Source organism: Hyperolius riggenbachi, chromosome 10, assembly GCF_040937935.1.
Source record: "Hyperolius riggenbachi isolate aHypRig1 chromosome 10, aHypRig1.pri, whole genome shotgun sequence".
Classification (NCBI taxonomy): Eukaryota; Metazoa; Chordata; class Amphibia; order Anura; family Hyperoliidae; genus Hyperolius; species Hyperolius riggenbachi.
This window is the reverse complement of record NC_090655.1, coordinates 278784014-278806053: the sequence shown is the minus strand read 5'-3', so window position 1 is coordinate 278806053 and position 22040 is coordinate 278784014. Positions and strand designations below refer to the sequence as shown.

The window sequence follows — 22040 nt, the reverse complement described above, 5'->3', positions numbered from 1 at the left end:
CTAGTGCCAATGATGGCCACCATACACATCTAGCCAATAGGCCTTGAGTTTGAGCAGCTCTGGGGTGCCCTGCATTCTTATGGGTATGGAATAGTTGCAAGAGTTGTAAACAAAAGGGAAGTGGAACAAAGAGAACCCCCTCGGGCTTCCCTTCTTGGATAACCTGTTGGTAAGGCCCTAAGGTAACCGCCCAATCCTCCCAGGTTTCCGTGGCTGCTACCACCAATTTCTGAGGTAAGATGGTCTCAGGGGCTGCAGGCTGAACTGTCTCAGGCTCAAAGCACCTAGACAAAGCATCTGCTTTGACATTCTTACTTCCTGGGGTGTACGTGTTCACGAATCTGAACCTTGAAAAGAACAGGGACCAGCGGGCCTGTTGGGGACTGAGTCTTTTGGCCCCTTCAATGTACTTCAAGTTTTTATGATCAGTATAAACTGTAATTGTATGTTCTGCCCCTTCAAGCCAATGGCGCCATTCTTCAAAGGCTAACTTAATGGCCAGAAGCTCCCGATTGCCAATATCGTAGTTCCTCTCAGCTGGAGAGAACCTACGAGAAAAGAAGGCACAGGGATGGAGTTTGCCTTGTAAGCCAGAGTGCTGAGACAGTACCGCCCCAACCCCAATCTCTGATGCATCCACCTCAACGATGAAGGGGAAAGTGACATCCACGTGTCTCAGAATGGGAGCAGAACAAAATAGCTTCTTAAGCGTAGCAAAGGTAGACTGTGCCTCTGCCGACCAATGGTAAGGGTCAGCCCCCTTTTTGGTAAGGTTGGTTAGGGGTGATACTACAGAGGAAAACCCTTTGATGAACTTTCTGTAGTAATTGGTGAAGCCAAGAAATCTCAGGAGTGCCTATAACCCTACAGGTTGCAGCCACTCCAACACAGCAGAGAACTTTTCGGGATCCATGGAAAGGCCTGACGTGGAAATAATATATCCCAGAAAAGGGGCTTGCGTGACCTCGAAGAGGCACTTCTCTAACTTGGCGTACAACGAGTTCTGCCTTAATTTACGTAACACAAACTTCACATGTTTACGATGTTCCGTTAGGTTGGGGGAAAAGATCAGTATATCATCCAAATACACTAGCACGAATTTTCCCAGAACCTCCCTAAAAACTTCATTAATCAATTCTTGGAAGACGGCAGGCGCATTACACAACCCGAAGGGCATGACCAAATACTCGTAGTGCCCATAGGGCGTGTTGAACGCCATCTTCCATTCATCACCGTCCCTAATGCGTACCAGGTTGTATGCCCCTCGAAGGTCCAGTTTAGAGAAAATACTGGCATTGGTCACCTGAGCAAACAGATCGTCTATCAAAGGTAGTGGATAGCGATTTTTCATTGTGATCTTATTTAACCCCCGATAATCAATACAAGGTCTGAGCCCACCGTCCTTTTTCTGCACAAAAAAGAACCCAGCCCCCGCTGGGGATCTAGAAATACGGATGAAGCCCTTGGCCAAAATTTCTTTAAAGGGATACTGTAGGGGGGTCGGGGGAAAATGAGCTGAACTTACCCGTGGCTTCTAACGGTCCCCCGCAGACATCCTGTGTTGGCGCAGCCACTCACCGATGCTCCGGCCCCGCCTCCAGTTCACTTCTGGAATTTCTGACTTTAAAGTCAGAAAACCACTGCGCCTGCGTTGCTGTGTCCTCGCTCCCGCCGATGTCACCAGGAGTGTATAGCAGAAGCCCAGTATGGTCTGTGTCTGCGCAGTACGCTCCTGGTGCCATCAGCGGGATCAAGGACACGGCAACGCAGGCGGAGTGGTTTTCTGACTTTAAAGTCAGAAATTCCAGAAGTGAACCGGAGGCGGGGCCGGAGCATCGGGGAGTGGCTGCGCCAACACAGGATGTCTGTGGGGGACCATTAGAAGCCCCGGGTAAGTTCAGCTCATTTTCCCCCGACCCCCCTACAGTATCCCTTTAATGTACTCCTGCATAGCCAGCTTCTCTGGCCCTGAAAAATTATAAAGGTGGCCTCTAGGAGGCATACAACCTGATCTTAACTCAATGGGACAATCGAAACTCCGATGGGGTGGGAGTTTGTCTACTGATTTGGGACAAAACACGTCAGAAAATTCTGCGAACTGTACTGGCACCCCTTTTTACTTGAACCTTGGTGGCACAAACAGCAACTCTCTCCAAACAATGATGATGACAATGGGTTGACCAGCTCTGTAGCTGACCTGAAGCCCAGTCAATCTGAGGGGAGTGGAGTTGCAACCAAGGCATACCGAGGATAAAGGTAGAGGTTGCCATTTGCAGGACAAAAAACTGTAGCTTCTACTTATGTAGCACCCCTATAGTACATAACAATGAGGGAGTCTGAGAAAGAGGCTGTCTACACTGTAACGGAGAATCATCTACCGCTGTGACCAGAATCTGACGATCCAGCGGGAGCAACGGAATACCCAATTTTTTCACAAAGTCATAGTCTATAAAATTAGCTGCAGAGCCCGAGTCCACAAATGCCTCTGTGGCCGTGGCCCGATCCTCCCAGGTAATGGAGCAAGGGAGGAGCAAACGGTTATTATTTAGAGGTAGAAACGGCTCGCCTAGGGTATTACCTCTGACTACACCTAGGCGGCAGCGTTTCCCGACTTCTTAGGACAATTCTGGACAATGTGACCCTCCTCAGCACAGTATAGACAGAGTCTTTCTGACCTTCTGCGATTCTTTTCCATTTGCGTTAACCTAGAGTGACCGACTGCATCGATTCGTCTTGAGGTAACGAAGGTGGAGCAGAGGGGTTGGAAACAGATCTTACAGCATTTCTCCCACGGGTCTGTCTCTGATAACGAAGGCGTCGACCAACCCGTACCGCCAACGCAATCACTTCGTCTAGGGATTTAGGTTCAGGATGCCCTAATTTCAAATCAGAAACTGCATCAGATAATCCTGACAGGAAACAGTCTAACAATGCATACATTCCCCATCTAGCTGATACAGCCCACCTCCTAAACTCTGCGGCATAAACCTCCACCGGATTACGACCCTGCCTAAGGGTCTTTAATTTCATCTCAGCCGTGATAGCAATATCCGGATCACCGTATATAACGGCCATGGCCTTAAAAAACTCCTGAACTGAAGATAAGGCCTTATGCTTAGCATGCAGACTATATGCCCATGTTTGTGAATCTCCTGACAGAAGGGTCTTTATAAATGTTACCCTCTGGTTCTCAGATCCTGACAGATTGGGCCTCAATTCAAAATAAGACAACACACGATTCCTGAAATTCTGAAAGTCAGATCTATGCCCAGAAAACTTTTCAGGTACGGACATACGAAGGTCAGTGACTGGAGGGGATAGCACTGTATCGATAGTCGTTTGAAGTACCTGAACTGTCCCATACAGTTGAGTGATTTGAGTCTGTTGGTTAATGATCACCCCGGAAAGATTGTTTACCGCGGTGGTCAGGACTTCAACGTGACTACGCAGTGCATCCATAATGTTTGGTCTGCTGTTCTGTAACGATTGGTGTCAGCGAGAACAGACTTCTCTGATTATTGGTGATCTGCAGTATCACCAATAATACAGACGCTATACCTGATTATGTGTGATCTGCAGAATCACCAATAATACTGGTATAGCCAGAAACAGGACAACCAATGTAAGGGTAGGTGTTTGGTGCAACAGTAATGATAGAAATACTTGCTTTCCCAGAGGAGCTGGGATAGAGGAATATCTCTATACAACACAGGGATACAAACTCCAGCAAGCTGGAGATACAGACAATAGTGAGATAACACACCCGAGGAGCGGGAAGAACTATGTTAACAAGCGTACTGATCACCCGAGGAGCGGGATGGTTCAGACTGTAGTGTAGCCACTACCACCTGAGGGGCAGGTGGAGAGGATAGTACTGTAGTGACTATTCACCTGAGGAGCAGGTGATAAGGACTGTACTGCAGCAACTGACCACCTGCAGAGCAGGTGATTCAGACTGTACTGCAGCTACTGACCACCTGAGGAGCAGGTGATTCAGATTGTACTACAGCTACTGACCACCTGAGGAGCAGGTGATTCAGACTGTACTGCAGCTACTGACTACCTGAGGAGCAGGTGACAAAGACTGTACTGCAGCAACTGACCACCTGAGGAGCAGGTGATTCAGACTGTACTGCAGCTACTGACCACCTGAGGAGCAGGTGATTCAGATAGTACTGCAGCTAGTATTCACCTGAGAAGCAGGTGATGCTAGCAGAGGATCCCTCACCAGTGACTAGGCTCACTGGTGAGGACAGGAGAGTCTGACAAACAGATTTGGCAATGAGCGAACAGATACGGTACAGAGACAGAAAGCTAGATCAGAGTAGTATCTCAGGCAGAGTCGGCAACTATATCAGATAGGCAAAGGTACAGGATCAGTAAACAGAAGAGTAGTCAAGCTAGCAGAAGGTCATAACAAATAATACAATTCAATTAGTACTTTAAGCTATCAACAGAATCTGGCTAAGTGTGGATCCCCAGCTCCAGCTGGTTCTAGCACACTTTGGGATCTGACTAGGTCTGAGCGCTAACACGTAGCATTCGCAACAGCAGATGCGGAGCAACTGAATGACCTGTCCTATATATACTGCAAGCGCTCCACAGCGCCGCCCCAGTCACTCAGCCAATCTGGAGCATAGCTGGAGTCTGATCAGCTGACTCCCCTTCTAGTTGCATAAAGGTCCTGTTGCCTGGCGCGCGCGCGCGTAGCCCTTAGTCTATGAGCAATAGAAGGACCAGGCAAAGCACCAGCATGTAACTGCGTGGCGGAACCCGCAGGCTGCGACGTGGAAATAGCCGCCATGCCGCTTGCTGTTGCGGCCATATCTCCGCTATTCATTACACATATGCAGAATTATTACCTATGTTTGTATTTATATTTAGCCTTTAAGCTCTACCTTTGGTTAGACAGTCATTATGAGTCCATTGAGCGTCTACACAATATATTGATGTAGCTCAGAGTAGCTAGCTAGGCCAAAAACCAGCGAACTGATTAGTATCAAGGCCAGTGTGTGAATGAAAGCACTGGCCTTATATACAGATCCCAATCTTCCGAAACCACTCCCATAGTGATGTCACGTCAATGACCTCACCACTGACCTCAGCTAAACCTTCCTCTTCAACCTATAAGGTGCGCCGGCCATCGCACGCACGCCGGAACTCACCACCGGAGGGGAGCCAGGGTTGCCGCCAGATGATGTCTGCTGTGAAGTCCCGCCACTCAACCGGACCACGCCGGAGACGCCGCAGGACCTGCCGCTGGAAGGTAAGGATGTTACAACACAGCAGAGAACTGGTTACAGGGGTCTTCTAAAAAAACACATTTAAACAACTCCTCTTCATATTTACTGCCTGAAGTTTGAGAAAACAACAAACATTTATATGCTATAGCTTATCCCAGAACTATTGGCCTATAAGACTGTGTATCAGCCACTAACCTTCTAACCATGTGGATTTTGTTTGAGTGGTTTTAAACACAAACTCACCTGTGTAATGATGCATATGATTGTAATCCCCATCATGAAGATCAGGGGGTGCAGAAAAAAAAGTTCTAAGCTGCAGAGGCCCAGTCTGAGGATCCCTGGAACATGGAAACTTTTCCCACCAGGTCAGACTGGAACTCACCTGATTGTATTTGTGTTCCACCTCTTATAGAGCTCCTTGATCATGGTGGAATATCACCTCCAGTTTAGTGTTATGTTTGTCTAACAACTTTAAAATAGTGCAGTCTTGTTTATTATTATTGATTTATTAAGTGAAGTAAGAAATAAGCATGGGGTACATAATAATACAGACAAAAGGTGTACAACATCAATATACAAAATACAGAATTGGTAAAAAAAAAAAAAAACATAAAAAAAAAAACACAAAATCAATACAAAATACAGATCTGGTAATTACAGTGACAATTGTTACATACTGAATAAAATGTATAATACTGTATTTTTTGGACTCTAAGACTCACCTTTTCTCCCGCAAAACAAGGGGGGGGGGAGGGGATAGTCAATGCGTCTTATAGTCCAAATTGCAGGTAGTTCCTGACTTGTGAACGCTGCCAATACGAACCTCCAACCCGCCGCAGTGTTGGGGACTCCTTTTACTGAGCCCATGCAGAGGAGGACACAGGGGGACAAATGGAGCACACGGGGACACAATGGGGCATAGAGGAGGACAGAGGGTGAAACAAGAGGTACAAAGGAGGCATAATCCACAAGATGCCCATTCACCATGAATGCACCAAGTTTAGTGTGTATAATATATATATATATGTATATATATTTCCCCTGGTTTTTGTCCTCTAACCCTAGGTGCATCTTATGGTCAGGAGCATCTTATAGTCCATAAAATATGGTGCATTCCTAGACATAAAAGGGTGAGAGAGCCCTGCCCTTGCTTATAGTCAATAAAGTCACCAAGAATAAATGCAGATCACCTCTCTTGGATGTTAGGATCACTGTGGAAGGTGGTCAGTCTCTCAGCTGAATGATAATAATAGGCTAGCCTGCTAGGCCTTTCATATTAAATAGTTCAAGAATGGTGGGCGGCAGCATGGTGGTAAGCCTTTATCTAATGGGCATTACTGTAATCAGCTGCACACAATACGGGACACTGGGCACATAGCGGGGGACACACAGCGCTCTGCTTATGCCGGGGACACTCGGAGTGCAGGGACACAGAGGATCTGTCTGCCTTACATTCTGTACTGGTGGGCGGCAGCATGGTGGTAAGCCTTTATCTAATGGGTATTACCGTAATCAGCTGCACACAATACAGGACACAGTGCACATAGCGGGGGACACACAGCGCTCTGCTTATGCCGGGGACACTCGGGGTGCAGGGACACAGAGGATCTGTCTGCCTAACATTCTGTTCTGGTGGGCAGCAGCATGGTGGTAAGCCTTTATCTAATGGGCATTACTGTAATCAGCTGTACACAATACAGGACACAGTGCACATAGCAAGGGACACACAGCGCTCTGCTTATGCCGGGGACACTCGGGGTGCAGGGACACAGAGGATCTGTCTGCCTTACATTCTGTTCTGGTGGGCGGCAGCATGGTGGTAAGCCTTTATCTAATGGGCATTACTGTAATCAGCTGCACACAATACAGGACACAGTGCACATAGCGGGGGACACACAGCGCTCTGCTTATGCCAGGGACACTCGGGGTGCAGGGACACAGAGGAGCTGTCTGCCTTACATTCTGTTCTGGTGGGCGGCAGCATGGTGGTAAGCCTTTATCTAATGGGCATTACTGTAATCAGCTGCACACAATACAGGACACAGTGCACATAGCGGGGGACACACAGCGCTCTGCTTATGCCGGGGACACTCGGGGTGCAGGGACACAGAGGATCTGTCTGCCTTACATCCTGTTCTGGTGGGCAGCAGCATGGTGGTAAACCTTTATCTAATGGGCATTACTGTAATCAGCTGCACACAATACAGGACACAGTGCACATAGCGGGGGACACACAGCGCTCTGCTTATGCCGGGGACACTCGGGGTGCAGGGACACAGAGGATCTCTCTGCCTTACATTCTGTTCTGGTGGGCGGCAGCATGGTGGTAAGCCTTTATCTAATGGGCATTACCGTAATCAGCTGCACACAATACGGGACACAGTGCACATAGCGGGGGACACACAGCACTCTGCTTATGCCGGGGACACTCAGGGTGCAGGGACACAGAGGATCGGTCTGCCTTACATCCTGTTCTGGTGGGCGGCAGCATGGTGGTAAGCCTTTATCTAATGGGCATTACTGTAATCAGCTGCACACAATACAGGACACAGGGCACATAGCGGGGGACACACAGCGCTCTGCTTATGCCGGGGATACTGGGGGTGCAGGGACACAGAGGAGCTGTCTGCCTTACATTCTGTTCTGGTGGGCAGCAGCATGGTGGTAAGCCTTTATCTAATGGGCATTACTGTAATCAGCTGTACACAATACGGGACACAGTGCACATAGCAAGGGACACACAGCGCTCTGCTTATGCCGGGGACACTCGGGGTGCAGCGACACAGAGGATCTGTCTGCCTTACATTCTGTTCTGGTGGGCGGCAGCATGGTGGTAAGCCTTTATCCAATGGGCATTACCATAATCAGCTGCACACAATACGGGACACTGGGCACATAGCGGGGGACACACAGCGCTCTGCTTATGCCGGGGACACTCGGGGTGCAGGGACACAGAGGATCTGTCTGCCTTACATTCTGTTCTGGTGGGCGGCAGCATGGTGGTAAGCCTTTATCTAATGGGCATTACCGTAATCAGCTGCACACAATACGGGACACAGGGCACATAGCGGGGGGGGGGGGGGACACAGCGCTCTGCTTATGCCGGGGACACTCAGGGTGCAGGGACACAGAGGATCTGTCTGCCTTACATTCTGTTCTGGTGGGCGGCAGCATGGTGGTAAGCCTTTATCTAATGGGCATTACTGTAATCAGCTGCACACAATACAGGACACAGTGCACATAGCGGGGGACACACAGCGCTCTGCTTATGCCGGGGACACTCGGGGTGCAGGGACACAGAGGAGCTGTCTGCCTTACATTCTGTTCTGGTGGGGGCAGCATGGTGGTAAGCCTTTATCTAATGGGCATTACCGTAATCAGCTGCACACAATACAGGACACAGGGCACATAGCGGGGGACACACAGCGCTCTGCTTATGCCGGGGACACTCGGGGTGCAGGGACACAGAGGATCTGTCTGCCTTACATGCTGTTCTGGTGGGCGGCAGCATGGTGGTAAGCCTTTATCTAATGGGCATTACTGTAATCAGCTGCACACAATACAGGACACAGTGCACATAGCGGGGGACACACAGCGCTCTGCTTATGCCGGGGACACTCGGGGTGCAGGGACACAGAGGATCTGTCTGCCTTACATCCTGTTCTGGTGGGCAGCAGCATGGTGGTAAACCTTTATCTAATGGGCATTACTGTAATCAGCTGCACACAATACAGGACACAGTGCACATAGCGGGGGACACACAGCGCTCTGCTTATGCCGGGGACACTCGGGGTGCAGGGACACAGAGGATCTCTCTGCCTTACATTCTGTTCTGGTGGGCAGCAGCATGGTGGTAAGCCTTTATCTAATGGGCATTACCGTAATCAGCTGCACACAATACGGGACACAGGGCACATAGCGGGGGACACACAGCGCTCTGCTTATGCCGGGGACACTGGGGGTGCAGGGACACAGAGGATCTGTCTGCCTTACATTCTGATCTGGTGGGCGGCAGCATGGTGGTAAGCCTTTATCTAATGGGCATTACCGTAATCAGCTGCACACAATACGGGACACAGTGTACATAGCGGGGGACACACAGTGCTCTGCTTATGCCGGGGACACTCAGGGTGCAGGGACACAGAGGATCTGTCTGCCTTACATTCTGTTCTGGTGGGCGGCAGCATGGTGGTAAGCCTTTATCTAATGGGCATTACCATAATCAGCTGCACACAATACGGGACATACTGCACATAGCGGGGGACACACAGTGCTCTGCTTATGCCGGGGACACTCGGGGTGCAGGGACACAGAGGAGCTGTCTGCCTTACATTCTGTTCTGGTGGGCAGCAGCATGGTGGTAAGCCTTAATCTAATGGGCATTACTGTAATCAGCTGCACCCAATACAGGACACAGGGCACATAGCGGGGGACACACAGCGCTCTGCTTATGCCGGGGACACTCGGGGTGCAGGGACACAGAGGATCTGTCTGCATTACATTCTGTTCTGGTAGGCGGCAGCATGGTGGTAAGCCTTTATCTAATGGGCATTACTGTAATCAGCTGCACACAATACAGGACACAGGGCACATAGCGGGGGACACACAGTGCTCTGCTTATGCCGGGACACTCGGGGTGCAGGGACACAGAGGAGCTGTCTGCCTTACATCCTGTTCTGGTGGGCGGCAGCCTGGTGGTAAGCCTTTATCTAATGGGCATTACTGTAATCAGCTGCACCCAATACAGGACACAGGGCACATAGCGGGGGACACACAGCGCTCTGCTTATCCTGGGGACACTCGGGGTGCAGGGACACAGAGGGTCTGTCTGCCTTACATTCTGTTCTGGTGGGCGGCAGCATGGTGGTAAGCCTGTATCTAATGGGCATTACTGTAATCAGCTGCACACAATACAGGACACAGTGCACATAGCGGGGGACACACAGCGCTCTGCTTATGCCAGGGACACTCGGGGTGCAGGGACACAAAGGAGCTGTCTGCCTTACATCCTGTTCTGGTGGGCAGCAGCATGGTGGTAAGCCTTTATCTAATGGGCATTACTGTAATCAGCTGCACACAATACGGGACACAGTGCACATAGCGGGGGACACACAGCCATTACTGCTCGGCTTAAAGGCAACCTTATCTGAGAGGGATATGGATGTTTCCATTTTTTATCAATCAACTTTTTATTGAAAGCAAAAAAGATATCATACATAATAAAACAATGTATATCAGTATAGAAAATAGAGGTGAACTGGATGAAAGTCCTTCGCTAAGAAAGCAAAACATACAGGGGACATGCAGTCCATCACAACTATAGATCAGCACAAACTGTGCAGTCCACCCAGTTATGCCAGTAGGGTCCCTACTCCACAAATAAGAATATAGGCATAAAGACTTACAACACTACGATAAAACAGCAATAAAAAAAGAAATGAAATCAACCATAGCAAAGAAATAAAAGAAAACGAAATAAACCAAAAGACCAGGGTTGGAGGATGTTTCCTTTTAAACAATACCAGTTTCTTGTCAGTCCTGCTGATCTCTTTGGCTGCAGTAGTGGCTGAATCACACACCTGGAACAAGCATGCAGCTAATCCAGTCTGACTTCACTCAGAGCACCTGATCTGCATGCTTGTTGAGGGGCTGTGGCTAAAAGTATTAGAGACACAGGATCAGCAGGAGAGTCAGGCAACTGGTATAATTTTAAAAGGAAAAATCAATATCCTTCTCAGTTTAGATTCACTTTGACTACATACCTTCAGCTTCTACCTGAGTCAATCATTTTTCACATTTCTTTTAGGTGTAAGTTGGGCATAGGCTTTAACTTGAGTATATATGGGGTAGATGCTGAAGGTCTGCCAACATACGCTGCAAGTTTCAGGAAATCCCAGATTAGTAGCGTGTAGCAGGGAGCAGGTTCAGGTGTCCACATAGGGCTGGTGCACACCGAGTGGCTTTTTCTGCGTTTCTGTAGCCGCTTGCGGCTGCGGATACGCTGGGTCAATGTATCTCAATGGGGTGGGTCACACCAGAGCGGGAGGCGTTTTGCAGAAACTAATCCTCCCGGGGTGAGGCATTTTTTGGATTGTGGATGCGTTTCTGCCTCAATGTTAAGTATAGGAAAAACGCAAACCGCTCTGAAAAACGGCAGTTCAGAGCGGTTTTGCAGGCGTTTTTGTTACAGAAGCTGTTCAGTAACAGCTTTACTGTAACAATATATGAAATGTACTATACTGAAATCCGCAGCAGCAATCCGCAAAACGCCATAGAAAAATTAAAAAAAGCGTTTAAAAATCAGCTAGCATTTTGCGGATCTGCTAGCGGGTTTTGGTGTGCACCAGGCCATAGATGCCCCTGAATTTTATAGTCTCTGCTACCACTGAGGTCTGAAGCAGAAGAGACCCGAGCCTCAATTTACTGCAGTGACACCCAGATGCCCTGTGCTGTGGCCAGTGCAATAGTCCACTCCTGGGCTGACAATGCTTTAGCTGTAACTGGCAAAGCACAACAGTGCCTCTACTTTATGAGAAAGCTAAGGAGCGCTAACCTTCCACAGAAGCTGCTGGTTAATTACTACAGATGCACTATAGAAAGCGGTCTGACCAACTGCATGCCGGCCTGGTACGGCAGCTGCACCAAGGCTGCCAGAGGAGCCCTGCAGCCAGCTGTAAAAACAGCAAAAGTCATTATCGGCACTGAACTACCATCACTGGGAACTCCGGTTTCCTCCCACATTCCAAAAACATACGGATAAGTTAATTGGCTCCCCCTAAGAATTGCCCCTAGACTACAGTACTTACACTACATAATATAGACATATGGCAATGGTAGGGATTAGATTGTGAGCTCCTTTGAGAGACAGTTTGTGACAAGATATATATATATATATATATATATACACTGTACAGCGCTGCGTAATATGTCAGCGCTATATAAATACTAAATAATAATAATAAAAAAATAATAATAACTCTTGTGCAGTAAAACCCCCATTATCCGGCACCACCGAGGATTGGCAAATCCCGGATAAGTGTAGTTTCTGGTTGCTTGAGGGTCAATGTCAAAATTATGTCTAGCTAAAAAAAAAAAAACAGTACTATACCTCACACTATATACCAAACTGAGTATTAATGTTGAAATACAGTAATTTAAAACAAATGAAGACAAAAGACAGACTTAATGTAACAGAGGTTTATTACTGCATAAGAACTGTAAAACAAGATGTATTCATCCTGCAAGGTCAGAATTTTTCCTTCTGGATGCTGAGATTTCTGGATAACTGTATAAGACTCGCTGTATGAGAAGGGCCAAAATCATTATCAAGGACAACGCTCACCCCGGAAACGCCTTGTATGAACTCCTTCCATCAGGTAGACGTTTGGATCAATTTGCATACACACAAACAGACTGAAAACCAACTTTTTCCCATCTGCCATAAACTTTTGAAACTCTGAATCGTCTCTGAAATGATTAACACTGTGTACAAATTGTTTAAATACTTGAAATACCTGGCATACTTGCATTATTCCTCCATTTCCACCTGTTACTATCACTATGTGGTTTATTCTTTAAGCTCCAGCATGCTTCATTAACTTAATGGACGCTTCTGTTTAATTGGCCCAATTGGCTTAATAGGCTATTTGTCACGTGACAGGAAGCCTATCAAAGTGCTGGGATGTCATCCTTTGAAGCCAGGGGCTCAGGGCAGGTTCAGTGGTGTGCCCGTTAAACTAAGGGAGCGCCCGTTAAGCTAATGGAGCATGCGTAAGTTAGCAATACCGCAGTATAGAGTGCGCTGGAGACGTTTACCTCTCGCTCCTGTCATTAAGCTGCACTGCTTTAGCATTGGCAACAAATAAACAGACATTGGCAGACAAAACCAAAAACAATAGTCAACTAGTGTAGGTGGAAACCATTTACAGCATGAGGGTAATAATACACCTGGGCAGGTGATATTGCACTACAGAGGTGCTAGGAGGGTGCTGCACCCCTGCAGTGTTTGGAGGACCGGAGCGGGCGCAGGAGAGTCACCACTGTCTGAGGGGTAGGATTACCGCAGGAGGGCGGGCTCAGCAGGGAAGGGATAGTGTTCAGCAGGAGGGCGGGCTCAGCAGGGGAGGGATAGCATTCAGCAGGAGGGCGGGCTCAGCAGGGGAGGGATAGCGTTCAGCAGGAGGGCGGGCTCAGCAGGGGAGGGATAGCGTTCAGCAGGAGACCAGCCTGAAGGTGCTGTTTTGCATGTTTGTTCTAGACGAGATGGTCCTATAATGGTGGCCCGCTGGGAGGAGCTCAAAGAAGCGGTTGCCTGGGTGGGAGGGGTCACGCAAGATCTTGGTGGCCCTTGACCTCATTCTCGCCGTGTGGAGATCGAGAGGTGGCAGAGATAATCCAATGATCTTTTCCACAGAGCTAATCACTCTTTGGAGTTTGTACCGGTCGCTGGTAGAGATGGCCCAAACTGTTCGCCGGTGGAATTTCCTGGTGAACTTGGGCTGTTTACTGTAAAACAGAGACACAGACAGAGGGAAATCTCCTGTCCTCAGTTCAGTCTGGATGAATGGGAGCTTCTAATATCCCCACATCTGCAGCTCACAGCAGGTAAATAACAATGTTATATAGAACTTTCCTGGAGTCTCACATTCTTATTTTCACTTTAAGGGGTTGTATCCTGACTCTGAATTATGCACAGCAGCAAAATTAGTCTGATTTAAAATCTAGTTTGAATAAAATGCAAACTGCACCACAAATGGTTAGAGAATGAGTCTCTCACAGTTATGTGGATTAGGAAGTAGCTGCAGCAAAAAGTTCCCAGAGGGATGAAGTCGCTGTAAATATTTTCCGCTGCGCTCACCAACATCAAAGTTCCTCGAAAAAATAAACACACTTCACACAGCGTAACTCCGTCTTCAATGTTGCACTCATAAATACAAAGGCTCCACCATGAGGGATTTCTAGAGTGCACCCTTCCACATGTGCATACAAACAGGGGCCACCACCAACAGAGACGGGGCTCACCAGACAGTCGCCACCTCACAGACCAGGTGGATCCAGCGTGTTTGCAAATGTAAAAGCTGCCTCAGCATGAACCCTCCACTCGCCCACTTCTCTTCAGATAAAGCAGGCTTTGTAATCCAAGTACATGTATAAAAGTATAAATAAAGGGCCATCGCTAATGCTGCACATAGACCAGCTCCTCACGCTAATATAAAATTGCACTTACACCTCCAAGACACAGCGTGGCGTCAATCACCCGGGGAAAGGCCGGCCGGCATAGAGGAACTGTACAGCGGGAGCTGCCAGAGGGAAAAGTACTGAAGAGGGACGCCGAGTACCTGACCCCCCCGAGTGCCCGGATGGGAGGCTGATCTTTGCCTGATATGTGCGCTGTGACTAGGAGGCGTAAGTGCAATCTTATATTAGCGTGAGGAGCTGGTGTATGTGCAGCATTACGCGATGGTCCTTTATACTTTATACATGTACTTGGATTACAAAGCCTGCTTTATCTGAAGAGAAGTGGGCGAGTGGAGGGTTCATGCTGAGGCAGCTTTTACATTTGCAAACACGCTAGATCCACCTGGTCTGTGAGGTGGTGACTGTCTGGTGAGCCCCGTCTCTGTTGGGGGGGGGGGGGGGCTGTTTGTATGCACATGTGGAAGGGTGTACTCTAGAAATCCTCATGGTGGAGCCTTTGTATTTAGGAGTGCAACTTTGAGGATGGAGTTACGCTATGTGAAGTGATTATTTTTTTCAAGGAACTTTGATGTTAAAATCTGATTTATTCGGCTCCCAGCATAAACAAATAATGATAAGCTTGGAAAAACAAAGAGAAATCGAGAGCCCGATATGGTGTAGTATTGTTAAGTTGGTTGTGGTTAAAAGCAAAATACTTAGATATACTCACAAACATCCACTTCAAGTGCAGGTGGGGAGTATTAGAACCTGACCCCACTCAGGTTTTTAAGATGTCGCTCTCTGTAGATAGGAAACAGGGTAGCACCCCTCCACCGAGGGTGGAATCAAGATTTCAGCAAGGCTTGGTGTACAGAGGCGCCAGAGTAGAATAAAAACGTTTATAAACCATCTAAAAGAGGGGGATGTTCAGGTGGACGCATGCGCAGGTGTGGTCCTGCTTCATCAGGCAAACAAGAGTATAACTCAATGGGTCTAGATGCAGAAGTGAGCGCCTCTGATTGCCTGATGAAGCGGGACCACACCTGCGAAACGCGTTGCACTAAGTGGAGTTCAATAAAATATTTTTGTATTGATATATTGTGACTCAATTGAGTTTTAGATTTTTGAGGGAGGTAAGTCCACCTGAACATCCCCCTCTTTTAGACGGTTTTTAAACCTTTTTATTCTACTCTGGCGCCTCTGTACACCAAGCCTTGCTGAAATAATGATAACTTCAGCACTCTTGTGTTATCAGGAGTGTTTGTTCGGTCAGATAAAAGTGTTTTGGCTTTTATGTACTCTGCAGGAGAGCCATGGCTGCATATGACTGCAGATCCTGCCTCATTTGTATAGATAAAATACCTGGTTTATTAACCCTTACATTGGAAAATAAAAAAGTGAACACAAAGCAAGTTCTAACTAGGCTCAGTACTATACGTACCCATATTTCTCTCATCATGTCACTTCAGTTATAAACCAATGCACTGAGTAGCATGAAAAAATGCTCAGCATTCTATGTATGTATGGTAAAAAAAAAAAGAAAACCAATGCATCAGAATATTTGTAGCCAATGCATTTTACATACTCAACACAAGTGTCTGATAAGCAGTGACTTATCCAAAAAACATTTCCCACACTCAGCACATGAATAGGGTTTCTCACCAGTGTGAGATCTCTCATGCCTGACAAGGTCTGATTTCTGTGAAACACATTTCCCACACTCAGTACATGAATAGGGCTTCTCACCAGTGTGAGATCTCTCATGTTGGACAAGTTCTGATTTCCGTACAAAACATTTCCCACACTCAGCACATGAATAGGGCTTCACACCAGTGTGAGATCTCTCATGCCTTGCAAGATCTGATTTATGTGCAAAACATTTCCCACACTCAGCACATGAATAGGGCTTCTCACCAGTGTGAGATCTCTCATGCTTGACAAGATCTGATTTATGTGCAAAACATTTCCCACACTCAGCACATGAATAGGGCTTCTCACCAATGTGAGATCTCTCATGTGTGACAAGATAGAATTTACGAGCAAAACATTTCCCACACTCAGTACATGAATAGGGCTTCTCACCAGTGTGAGATCTCTCATGCCTGACAAGGTCTGATTTCTGTGAAAAACATTTCCCACACTCAGTACATGAATAGGGCTTCTCACCAGTGTGAGATCTCTCATGTTGGACAAGTTCTGATTTCCGTACAAAACATTTCCCACACTCAGCACATGAATAGGGCTTCGCACCAATGTGAGATCTCTCATGCCTTGCAAGATCTGATTTCTGTGAAAAACATTTCCCACACTCAGTACATGAATAGGGCTTCTCACCAGTGTGAGATCTCTCATGTTGGACAAGTTCTGATTTCCGTACAAAACATTTCCCACACTCAGCACATGAATAGGGCTTCACACCAGTGTGAGATCTCTCATGCTTGACAAGATCTGATTTATGTGCAAAACATTTCCCACACTCAGCACATGAATAGGGCTTCTCACCAGTGTGAGATCTCTCATGTGTGACAAGATAGAATTTACGAGCAAAACATTTACCACACTCAGCACATGAATAGGGCTTTTCACCAGTGTGCAGTTTCTCATGTGCGACAAGGTATGATTTGCTAACAAAATATTTCCCACACTCAGCACATGAATAGGGCATCTCACCAGCGTGAAATCTCTCATGCCTGACAAGAGATGATTTCTCAGTAAAACATTTCCCACACTCAGCACATGTATAGGGCTTCTCACCAGTGTGAGATCTCTCATGTCTGACAAGATGTGATTTCCATGTATAACATTTCCCACATGTGGAACAGGAATAAGACCCTCCAGCAGGGGGAGAGCTGTGCTGGGTATGAGGCCCCTCAGGGTTAGACAGGCGAGGGGTGTCTGGAGGAATATTTGGGGTCACCAGGATATCTGCAGGAGACTCTTGTCCAGTGACATCACCATCCGTTGTACAGTCTGTGGATACAGAGAGACGAGTCTCTGAGAGGTTCCTGATGCCGGGACTCCGCGCTGCAAATAGAGAAACATCATCACTTCCTGTTAGAGAATTCTGAGGGGAGGAACAATTATCATTAGGGATGAAAGGAAAGAGGATGGTTGGTACTGCTGTACAACTTCCTTTATTTGGCAATGTGCAGACAAGTAGGCTGTGTGTTACATCATCACTTCACAGTCCATAAGAAGAGACTAAACACGTACTGGTGCGGGGGTGGATAATGGTGGGTGCTGGTTGCTGGGAGCCTGACGGCAGTGTCACACACAAGCGCTTCTTCAGAAGCTATGACAAGGGGGCGGGGCTATATCTGCTCTAGTTGGAGAAAGTGCTTTACTGTAATAGTAACCTGCAACCCAAGATTACAGTGTGGGGAGGTCAGGGAGAGCGAGGCCAAACAACACGGCCGCTATTCCTAATGGAATTACAAGTCCTGCTGCAGCAGCTAATTATACAAGCCACTAACATAATATCCTATGATGAATATAGGTCAGGCCATGCAGAGCAGAGAATCTGGCTGACCTGATCCACATATACAACAAGGACTGCCTGATTAGGGGAAGGCGGGGTTAGGGAGGTTTAACAGTTATTTAAAACTTTATCTTTATTTTAATGTAAAAGAAGCAGGGAGATTGGCCATTAGAGGATGGGCAACAGTGACATTCAAGGAGAACTGGGGAGGAGATTATGTCTCAGAAGTTCAGCAGAATAGGTGCCGTATCTATTCCTGACTCTCTCCTCTCTCACTTCAATTCAACAGTTACTAATTACATGCTATAAAACACAATGGGGTTGATTCACTAACAATAGCGCTGCCAAACAGCGAGACTAAACTACTGTTACAAGCGCATTGAATATTTCCTCTGTGCACGCTACATGCACTAGTGGCAGAATAGCGTGTGTTACTTAGCAACGGCCACTGCCTTGATTTGCCGCGCAGTAGTGATGTATTGCTCCCGCGATACTTCACTATAGCAGCCGTTCTCCTTGAATGTTGCTGTTGCCAATCCTCTAATGGCCAATCTCCCTGCTTCTTTTACATTAAAATAAAGGTTACTTTTTAAATAACTGATAAACCTTCCCATCCCCAGCTTCCCCTAATAGCTAACATTACTATAGCCACAACTCATTAAGATCATTCTGGTGATAATAAGGCAAGTGGACACATCACCTCACATCAATCTGTATCGAGTTAATTCACTAAAGAAGCTTGTCTTATTAACATGTAGTGATAAGCTTTCACAGTGAGAGTGCTGTCTTATCACTCCAGTCCTGAAGTTTTCACCTTTGTAGTTATTCTCACATGCAGTAGGTAGGGAGGGGAGGAGAGCACAAAAGGAGGATGCAGCTCCAACCTCTGCTGCCAGGACGATTTCAGCAAGCCAGGGTAGGACAGCAAGGGAGGTAGAGAGAGGCTGTGGCTGTGTGACTAGGTCTGTGTGTGTCTGAATTTGTGTGTGTGTGTATCTATCTATCTATCTATCTATCTATCTATCTATCTATCTATCTATCTATCTATCTATCCTTGGTGTCTCTCTCTCCCTCCCTGTGTTTTGCTGGGCATGTTTACTCAGCTTCTTTGGTCGCCCATGGTGAGGCCTATTCTGAGTGGAACCTGTCCTATGAAACCTCTGTATGGTCTTGGCTCCCGTGCTGCAGCTCAGTGTCAGGGTCTTGGCAATCATCTTATAGCCTAGGCCATCTTTATGTGGAGCAACAATTCTTTTTTCAGCTCCTCAGAGAGTTCTCTGCCATGAGGAGCCATGCTGAGCTTCCAGTGACCAGTATGAGGGAGTGTGAGAGCAATAACACCAAATTTACCACACCTGCTCCCCACTCACACCTGAGACCTTGTAACACTAACCAGTCACATGACCTCAGGGAGGGAAAGGGCCTGAACCAATTCCCTTCCTCTTCTAAGTTCTCTCCTAGGACATCATTTTTCATCTTCTGATTAAAATTACTTCTCAACACTCTGCAAATTAACAAGTACTGAAAAGCAGAGTTAGTACCTGCTAACGAGGTTTTCAACAATCCTTCAGGGCAAGGTGAGACGTTGCTCCACCCAACACAGGAACAGACAGCACTTCCCCTATAAAAGAATCAAATGGTTAGTCCACCCTCAGTGCGTTTAGACAAGTACCCGACAGGTGAACAACCCACTAACCCACAATCAGTGCCACTATCTGACAAGACAACAACACCAGGGTGGGGCCGTTGCCCTGAAGGATTGTTGAAAACATCGTTAGCAGGTACTAACTCTGCTTTTTCCCCACAATCCTTCAGGGCAAGGTGAGACGATAAACAAGTAATATAACTTTAGGGTGGGACCACCGCTTGAAGAATTTTCCTTCCAAACGCTTGGTCATGAGCAGACAATGCATCAATCCGGTAGTGACGAATGAACGTAGAAAACGTTGACCATGTCGCCGCCTTGCAAATTTGTTCAGGAGATGCATCTGCTCTATTTGAAAATGAAGCTGCCATGGCCCTAGTCGAATGTGCCTTAAAGGAAGCTGGCGGATCAACATTCATAACCTTATAAGCCTCAATTATAGCTAACTTAATCCAATTAGCTATAGTCGACTTAGAAGCTGCCTGGCCCGAATTTTTACCTGAATGTAAAATAAACAAAGCATCTGACTTCCTGATATCAGCCGTTCTAGCCAGATATTCCAAAACACATCTTCTAACATCTAAAGAATGGAAATTCTGTTCTTTTTCATTTTTTGGATTCACACAAAAGGTCGGTAAGACAATGTCCTGGGACCTGTGGAACTTTGACATCACTTTGGGACAAAATTTCGGATCTGTCTGAAGCACTAATCTGTCCTGAAAATCTTGAAAGTAAGGGCTTTTAATTGATAACGACTGAATCTCACTGACTCTCCTAGCCGTTGTAATTGCAATAAGAAAAACGACCTTATATGTCAGCATTTTAAGAACACTATCCTTTAGTGGTTCAAACGGAGCTTTAACCAAACCCTGCAGAACTATAGATAGATCCCAAGGAGATACGTATGGTCTGAAAATCGGGATCTTTCTTGAAACTGCTTTCATAAACCTTACAATTAAAGGAGAGGTAGAAATAGGCACCCCAGAAAAAGCGGTAAGCGCTGCCATCTGTACCATGAGAGTACTGACATTTTTCTCCCAACCTTCCTGGAGAAAATCCAGAATTGCTGGAATAGACATGCTATCAAACTTAGACTTCTTCAGCCAGACATGGAAAACTTTCCTGTACTTTAAAGAGACACTGAAGCGAGAAAAAAATATATGATATAATGAATTGGTTGTGTACTATGAATAATTACTAGAAGATTAGCAGCAAAGAAAATATTCTCATACTTTTATTTTCAGGTATATAGTGTTTTTTTCTAACATTGCATCATTCTATAATATGTGCAGATTACACAACACTCAGCATTCAAAATGAGTCTTTCAGAGCAGTTTGTGAAGTAATGACCTCTCCTCTAGCAGAGGAAAAGTAAACAGTTCACTTACAGTTGAGATAATAAAAGTCAGATAACAGCCCTCTCCAGGACTAACTTAGTCGGAGAGCTTAATGGCTTGTTTGCATAGAGATAATAACTGGAGTTTCTCAACTCTTCCTGTACTGGAAACAATTAGACTGATGTATCTGATCGTAATGTTTTATTTCTTAGCTGTGCTACACATACAAATCATAATATCATTTTTTTTTTCACTTCAGTGTCTCTTTAAATAAATTTTCCTCGTAACCTCTTTACGACTTCCAATTAGCGTTGAGGCCGCTTTATCAGAGACCCCCATGCTCCTCAACCAAGTTAATTCAGGATCCACGCAGCCAGATTCAGTCGATCCGGATGTGGATGCCAAAGATCCCCCCTGAACCAACAAATCTGGTCTGAGGGGCAGTAACCATGGTTGTTCCACCAGGAATCTTTTCATCATTGCAAACCAAGATCTTCTTGGCCACATAGGCGCTATCAGAATCATTCGCCCTCGATTTTGTCTCCACTTTCCCAGAACAGCCGGGATCATGTTCAGAGGAGGAAAGACATAAATCAAAGGAAAGTCCCACTGGTAATTGAACGCATTTATCCCTATCGCCCTGTCCATTGGATTCAAGGAGTAAAATTTGTTTGTCTGCGCATTCTCTTGAGATGCCAACAGGTCCACTGACGGAATACCCCATCTTTCCGTGATCAGCAGAAATACTTGTTTGTTTAATGACCACTCTGAGGCTAGAATTTTGTTTCTGCTCAGTTTGTCCGCATCCATATTCAATGTGCCCACACATTCTCTTCTGCCCAGAATAAAATCTCTGCCGCAACTTCCTGCAATAACGGGGACCTCGTGCCGCCCTGCTTGTTTATAAATGCAACCGTCGTAACATTGTCTGACTGAATTAAGACATGTGTCTTGAATATTATTGTCTTTGCCTGAGTGAGTGCTAAACTCACTGCTTTCAACTCTCTCCAATTCGAAGAGCTTTGAGACTCCTTTCTGGACCATTTGCCCTGGAACGCTGCATGGTCTACATGAACCCCCCATCCCCACAAACTTGCGTCCGTGGTTAAAATTTTTCCTGTTGGATACTTCCATAGTTTGCCTTTTAGTAGATTGGAGTC

At 46.6% G+C, this 22040-nt stretch overlaps 1 pseudogene; it reads right to left on the bottom strand.

The window, feature by feature from the left end:
• The window catches only part of LOC137537236 (zinc finger protein 208-like), a 145933-nt pseudogene that overhangs the window by 44955 nt on the left and 78938 nt on the right, over positions 1–22040 (bottom strand).